Genomic DNA, 7,877 nt, shown 5'->3' with positions numbered 1-7,877 from the left:
AAGGGAGGAGGGGGGGAGGGTAGGGGGGGTCGCCAAGACAGTCCGTTCCGTATCTCCAGTCTCCAGTCTGGGGGGAGAGAGAGAGAGAGGAGAGAGAGGGGCAGAAGGGTGCACGGTGACAGCATGGGAGATGTAGTACTCGGCTATCCACGCCCAGGATTAGACGCTAGAGAGGCTGGGAGGGGTGAGGACTGCAGGTACCGACATGCAACGCGAGCTCCAGCCGCTCAAGGGGAATTGGGGATCGCGACCAAAGAGTGTAACGGTGCGCTAAACTGAAAAGGCTTATCGGGGTAACGAAGTAATAAACTGTATTTTTTAACCAAAGGAAGCTCCGAGTATCACTGAACCCGTGTTTGCGTGTCAGTGTCAGTCAGGTCAATTAACAGAGTCAGGGCAGTGTGTGATGGCTGCTACACGGAATTGCCAAAATATTTAAAAAAAAAAGAGAGTGGGAGAGGTTTGGGTCCGTTGCAGGGATATTAACACAAGGAAGCAAGAGTCCGGGTGCTGAAGGCTTTCCAGTTATATGCTGAAAGCTGCAGACTGATGGACTAGCTTGAAGAAGATGGAGGGAAACACTGAAGCCTTTTCTGTTGATTTTTGACTAGGATTTCAAAACCTACAACGTCGTGAGAAATGTGTTTAAAGAAGTTTTAGTAATTTGTGCTGACGCCATGGGTTTAACTACACTGAAGTCTAATGAGGTTTTGCTTCAAATGCAGGGCCCCCAGCACTGACCTCCATCAGTTCTGGCCCTGGAAACACAAAACATTTGCTTACAAGGTGACAGCTGGCGTTTAGACATTTCCACTTCTGTCTTCACACTGGCTGATATTAAATGAGTTGCCTCACAATTTCCACATTCCTTTGCAAACCAAAAGTGATATTAGGAATCTGTAGAGCCAGGATTATTATCTCACCAACATATTGCCCTCAAACTCTTATTGTCCTTCCCCAAAAATGCTAAAGCACAATGAATTCAAAATAACAAAAAAGACAACTCATGCAGAGACAAGACAACTTAACTCCCTTGGACACGCTGAATAGTTTTTGTCCTGATTCATCGACAATAATGGACTGACTACATCCCATCTGAACCATGTGTTTTTTCATGATTTCCTTAGTTTGACTGGGGCAGGGATTTGAGGGAATGAGGCCATGTTATCAGAAAGATCACAGATCATGGCTGATAATGAATATGAACCAAAAGAGTGCCACTCACTCTGCAGTGCATCTTCACTTCACCGTCATTCACATCTTGCAGTGCAGTGTGTCAAAATCACATTTCCTGTTATTATCAGGTCAGGTTTTAACTGGATTCATGCACTTGATTTTCTACAGAGAAGTTGACTTGAGGTAAACTTAAAGCAAAACTATAATTTGGATGAAGCTGATGAATTTAAACTTCAACCTATACTGAAAATAATCAACGCTTTTTACAGCAATTGCACTGAGTTTAACACTGCTGAAGACAGACAGGCTACTAGATAAATATAAGACACTAACAGCCATGGAGAAGAAACAGCTCTTAAGTTGATATAATGTACAAAGTAACTTCTCCTGGATGTAAAATCATATTGACACCTTTATGTCCTAATTGAATAAAAAATACTTTTACGTATAACTCTCTGTATTTTCACTTTGAACAAGTGCACAGCGAAACATGTCAGCTTTCCCTTAGCTGTCTGACTGTAAGTTAAGTGCTAGATAACAAAGACAAAGGATCTGAGAAGAGTATTTGAGGATCAACATCTCAAATTTGCAGGTATGAGGCGAATCACAATACATCTGCAACGTCCAGTCATACACAAGCAAACAGATAAAAGTTTGAAGTAACAAACCAGTCTTTGGAGCAGAGGACCTGCACGTAGATTCTCCCCCAAAGATAAACAACCACAGGATTTTAGCCCTCCTATTCCATAATCACATTTTGGCTCTGTAGTTAAGCAGTACGGGTTACCCTGCTGTAATTAGGCCACTTATCTTACCTGAATCCTGAAAGCAGTGTAGGCCTGCTGTTTACAAGGGTATCCACTCCTTTAGGCCAATAAATTTCCTACTTTTCTCAACACTTGTGGTGCTGAGGAAATAACCGTTCGCACACAGCGAGGCTGACATCGCCGTGTGCCTCAAAGAGTTTGTTTACTACCGTGCACGATCCGTGTCGTTCCTGGCCACCAAGGCGGTGCAGGATAACGATCCCTGTCCATCCGCTGAGAGCAGGACGAGCAGAAACTATTTCGCTGCTTTCCTATCGCGGAGTGGATCGGTGTGTGAGAGCCTCTAACATGCCCTTCGCCATTCGTTCAGTAATGGCTGCGTGCAAGCAGCCAAATCGTTGACAGATGGCCAAATGTGAAATTGGGAAACCAAAAACGTCTATCAGTGAAAAAAGGGGAACGCCGTAGAGAACCGCGTCGGCATAAAGCAGGAGTATCACAAAGTCGGCAGCTGACACATCGCATTGTGTCTGAGCCGGGGTAACCCGGAGACCTCAACGACCGCGCAAGAGCTATCCCGGTAGTGACCGGCTGCTCGGGGCTTCACCAATTATAGACGAGTTTGCTTCCCAGGCTCCACATCGCATGTCTGAAGCTGTGGGGTTAAAAAAAACTTATTATGCATACAATTATACATCTCTCGAGCAGGGATGTGGTATTCCGCACATGCACTGTGATAACTGCGATAGCACAGATGAAGGCACGTTGTTTATTTCGAAGGCCTGGTTTTTTTTTGAAGTATGTCGTCTTCAAAGTGGGCATACATGGTCATGTATCTGTGAGTCATATTGGAGATTATCGACCCTATTTAGGCCGCATGGTTTAAAGCGACGAGGATGTCCCGTCTAAGTTCGTGGTTCACCTGGTCAATATTGGATGTCGAGGTTGGGGAGGCGGCGGGGGGTGAACGCTGAGTAAAAATCAAGCGCATTATTCTTCCATCTTGGTAGAAGTAATGAATTATTCTACAACAAACGAAGGGAGGATGGCAGCCGATCACAGAAACAGTCAAGGGTGATGTTCTTATTTGCCAGGTAAATGGACGGCCTGATGCTCCGTCCAGATGATGTTAAATATGTCTGAAAATGAAATACATCACTTCATATATAGTTACTGTGTCAGCGTTTGGATAGCCGACTGCATCCACAGCCGAAACGCATGGACAGCAGACTCATGTAGGCTATGTCATCTCGACACACAACTTGGCTCTCCATACATGTGACACGATCCTACATAATGCCGCGGGATAACAGCGAGACATCATCGCAACTACTGTAGCTCCTGCAAGACACCGACAACTAGAAAATACAAATATCCAGGTCAAAGTTTGGCAGAGTTTTACTCGCCCTCAATAGCGTTGTGCAATGCCCCCTTTAATGCCCCCTGCTCGCCCGTAACGCCTTTGTTATTAGTAATCGCATGGTATTGCACCGTCTTACCTTGCGCTCCGAGCTATCTACAGCCACACAGCCTGCACACAGCGCAACAAGCTATTGTTGTCTACACACAGGCTTCCGTGCGGGGCCAGGGATGTGATTTTGAAGTAGAATGAATACAGTATGCAATTTTGGCTTGTCCTCGCGATCTTCCCTTATTGCCAGTTTTCGGTCTGCAGCAGCTGGAGATGAAAATCGCGCACCCTGGGTCCTAGCGCCGGGTAAAGCCCTACAGGTGAATAACAAACAGACCGGTGCTCGGTGGGCTTGAATCTTTCATTGCAGGGGACTTCGCTGAAGTCAGATGAATATTCCTGCTAGGGCGGATTTTCTCGCTTTTAGCCCCAAAAACTCAACAAAGACTTAGATATACTGTTTGGAGGACACTTAAAAAGAGTGTGGAATATATTTTGAATAAAAGTGTACGCAAGTCTCATTACACTGACCACACATTATTTTAATAATATATTGATGGTATGCTTTCATACTGGAAATTACAATTTGCGGAATGACACAAATGTCAAAGTACCTCTTTAGCCATTTAAACTTGCATGCAATCCTGTGCAGCCTATTTATCATGGCATTTATCTGATTTAATTTCCAGTGGGGCAATTGAAGTGACTGTTAACAACATTTCTAGAAAGCTCAGTCAAAAGTAGGGATGGGTCAATAATTTTTTTGCCACCGATACTACTCAGTGTATCTAAACATACTGAATCCCAATCAGATTTTTTTGGCACAGAACACAACTGCACAGACAAAGGCTTCAGTGAACCTATACATTCTAACTAAATGTCAAGCAGTTCCCTGTTTGACAGTGGAGTAACTGTTTTAACTGTTTTTTCTTGGTGGGTTTTGTCCTACAATATGGTGTGGGTGATTTTGCTGTGACAGGAAGCTTTGGACAGGAGGTAGAGACTCTCTCCTCACTTTTTGTGTGAATAAAATACTGAAGTTTGGGCGCAGTTTTCAACAAACAGCAGCACTTGCAGTTAACCTGCAAAATGTTGCTGAAAAAGAATCAAAATGAGAACAAGCAGTGTGGCGGAGTATGAGGAGAGGGCGTTTTAGATGTCTGTGCCTAGGGGACAATTGTCTCATAATCAGTCTATGTTTATCACCACCTAACACAATTCAATCACATACACAGTGTCTGCCATCACCTGTAGACAAGACATCCAAAACATGCAGAGTGATTTCAATAGTAAAAATTTTAGATTTATCAATGCCAGCTAACCTGTGGACAAGTGTATTTTTACTGTACTAATAAATCACAGATTGTAAAGGTCTTTGACGGAAGCTCATGTAAGGTAAGCAGATGAAAAGCAGCTATTCCCTGTTCTCTTAGCAAAATGACATAGACCAACTAGACGAGACAAACTATGTCCCAAAAGTACAAATGTAGAAGTTGGACAAAAAACCACCAACCAAACAAGTCTAATAATATTCAGAGCCATAGTTGCACATAAAGCTTGAAATATCAAGTCTTATTTTAGCATTGCCATGATAGAAACCTCCAATGGGTCAAGACTTAACCAGTGGGATGTGAGAATACACCAAAAAGGAAGCAGGCAATGGTCTGAGTTTGGGTAGGCTACGTTCCAGTGCAACACGTTTATGATAGAGTGCTGATGGCCATGTGTTTCAGGAGAGGAACACTGGAGCAGTACCTGAGATGTTTCCTGCAGGTTCTGACAAAGCAACAGACAGAGGAACCAAAGTAAAGGCCTCTGCAGACAAAAGCTAAAGGTACAATACATTGTTTAAGATAGCCAACTCTGCCATCAAAGGACATTGCTTTCAATTAAGTGGTGTTTAAGCCATCATCTGAGAAGTGCAAGACTGGACTCTGCAGGTTGACCTGTACATAGTCTTTTTTGGTCATTAAACCCAAATTTCAAAAAGACAGACTGTACCAGTATACATTTCCCCTAATGATTTGAAGCCATGCAGATTATTTTGATTTTATGTGCTCAGGTTTTCAGATAATTGCTTCTTAGATTTCTGCTACCATCCCAATACAATGAGGCAAATTTAATTTATGTAAATGTATCATCAAAAACTGAAAAGCAACATATCTTTCCAGAAACAATACCCCAACCACTCTGGATAATCTACACACTTCACTGTGAGCAGTTTTCATTGAAAATACTGTATTTTCAACTGAGGAAACAGACCCTATGGAAACTGTTGACAGTGAGATCTGTGGATTATCCCAAGCAACTGGGACACTGCAGCTGAATTTTTCAAATGTAACTTTTCAAACTTTTTAGCAGCACAAATTAAACTGTATTCAGCCCCACTGCAGTGAGATGGGGTCCGAGGGATATCTGAAAATACTTAAAACCAATAAGAGCAAGATGGCCAATCAGAGGGTGGATGGAGATGGAGTCAAAGATGGCATGCATTGCGTGTATCGACAGTCTAAAGCAGCCTCTTTGGTCTGCAGTTATTGAAATCACAGTGCAAGTGTGCAAGAAGAGGGCCATCAAAGCAGCAACAGGTGTGTAACAGCAAATGGTGTTACATGCTGTTAAACTGGGAACACACTGCACAGCTCAAAGACCCATAGTTAAACTAATTCAATAATAATAACAAATTTTAAAGATTGTAGAGAATCTGCACCAAACAAGACAGATTACTGACAATGTGCACCTTAAATTGTAATGTGCGAGAGATGACGAATAAAATCACCTCATTGAACCCTACAGGCTACTCCAAGCAGTCATAATTAATTCAAACACATTAGACTTTATGGCTGAAAACTGGTCAAATCTGAATGTGATCCTGTACCTTCAGGTGATTTACCACAGAAATCTAAACTCACTGCGCTTGCCTGCCCCTGTAATCTCCAACAGACAGACATTAAAATATGCAATGCCTTCAAGTTCAATTTGATGGAAACTAAGACAAAAATATTTTTAGAGGATTTTCTGGAGTTTTAGGTCCAGTGTTTTTGCCATACATGTCCTGACATACAAAGCTGCATTACTTCAATTCCTTTCAGACAGTAAATGGGTGTACAGGCCTACTCAACACACATTCAACCCATGTTCAATGTATTCATATGAAACAGCTGTCATGCCTGTTGTTACCATAAACGCCACTGATAAACCATAGAACTACACTTAATTACATCAAGTAATTCAATAAAAGTTAAGTCTATTTTTATCACCAACACTTTCTATTTCTCTCTTGCTCTCTCTCTTTTCATGACAAGTTCAGTTTAAACGTTTGGTATCACTGATTTAGTTTCTGCTCGTTAGCAACACCCATTCATCGAAGCTGGGCTGCCTCCAACCTGGACCCAACCCTGGTTAGGAGGAGAACCATAAAGGAGGGTCAGCTGACACAGATTGACCAATAAGGATTGAGTGTGATGCAAGTTTCACTCAGGTTAGTGTGTCAGCCTGTATAGGGTATTAAAGGTACCCTGTAGAGTTAGCGACTAATAACACTATGGAACAATATTTTCACAAGTGGTTCATGTTTTGTTTGTATTATTTACATTCTCCAAAACGCATTATGGGAATTCCTTGAGGTCCAACATACACATTGAATGCACTTCCTTCCTCGTAAATGATTTGCGAAGTAGATTTTTTAACTATTTTAAATTCAGCGTGTTGGAAGCCTTCTTCTTCACTGCCTTTTCAGGTGCATTGCTGCGTTTCTTGGCACATTACTGCCACCCAGAGTCTCGCACCAGGTCAGGTATCTGATGGGTAACCCATAAATATGCACTAAATGCGGGCAGGCGGCAGGTGAAATAAATATATAAATAAAACAGGAAACAGAAATGAAAATAAAGACACTTTTTTTTTTTAAATCATCTAAACTAGCATAATTGTATCCAGCCAGATTAGCAGTCACGATTTTTTTTATTTTTTTTATTGTAAAGGCCAACGAAACAACCTTTCACCCCTCAATTCATCATCTCAGAACTGAGAATGCAGCTGACTGACAGCAAAGGGCAGTCCCCTTTGATATATGGACAGGTAAAAACTGTAAAATTGGTTATCTTTTTGTCACTTTGCATTGCATAAACAACAGGTGGAAGCTGACTGAGCAAATGTTTTGTACATCTGAATGGGACAGTAAAAAATGCAAAACAGCAGATAACCTCAGACTAGCCATATAAACCGTGCAAAAACAGCCTACAATCTGGATGAATTCTAAAGTGAGTAACTGTGTAGCCCATATGTGTAATTAATATTTTTTGTATGGGTCAGTTCATGGGACTTATATTAATCGGTTGGGTGAAGTCCAGATTTGATTTAGACATAATTGCAGGTGGTTTAGTGCCATGCTTTGTGGGTATGTGGAGGGTGCAGGTTTACAAAATTGGACCCATGAAGAACTCTGCCACCACCTGTAGATCAGAGAAATACTAAACTATTGGCAGGAACATGGATTGCAGGTGGAACCCACTCATAAAAAA

General features: G+C 42.0%; 1 protein-coding gene across 1 annotated transcript in view; it reads right to left on the bottom strand.

Annotated features, from left to right (window-relative positions):
* Window positions 1–3,587, bottom strand: part of bcorl1 (BCL6 corepressor-like 1) — a 21,166-nt gene extending 17,579 nt beyond the window's left edge. The window contains exon 1 of the mRNA XM_023402886.2: window positions 3,443–3,587. The gene's annotated coding sequence lies outside the window, so the exon portion shown is untranslated. The remainder of the gene's footprint in view (window positions 1–3,442) is intronic.
* Window positions 3,588–7,877: the final 4,290 nt, after the last annotated feature.

The sequence above is a fragment of the Seriola lalandi genome, unplaced genomic scaffold, assembly GCF_002814215.2.
Source record: "Seriola lalandi dorsalis isolate HSWRI2012SDOR001 ecotype SW California unplaced genomic scaffold, Sedor1 jcf7180002054041, whole genome shotgun sequence".
Taxonomy (NCBI): domain Eukaryota; kingdom Metazoa; phylum Chordata; class Actinopteri; order Carangiformes; family Carangidae; genus Seriola; species Seriola lalandi.
The sequence above is the reverse complement of the archived record's forward strand: the minus strand, read 5'-3'. Positions and strand labels throughout refer to the sequence as shown.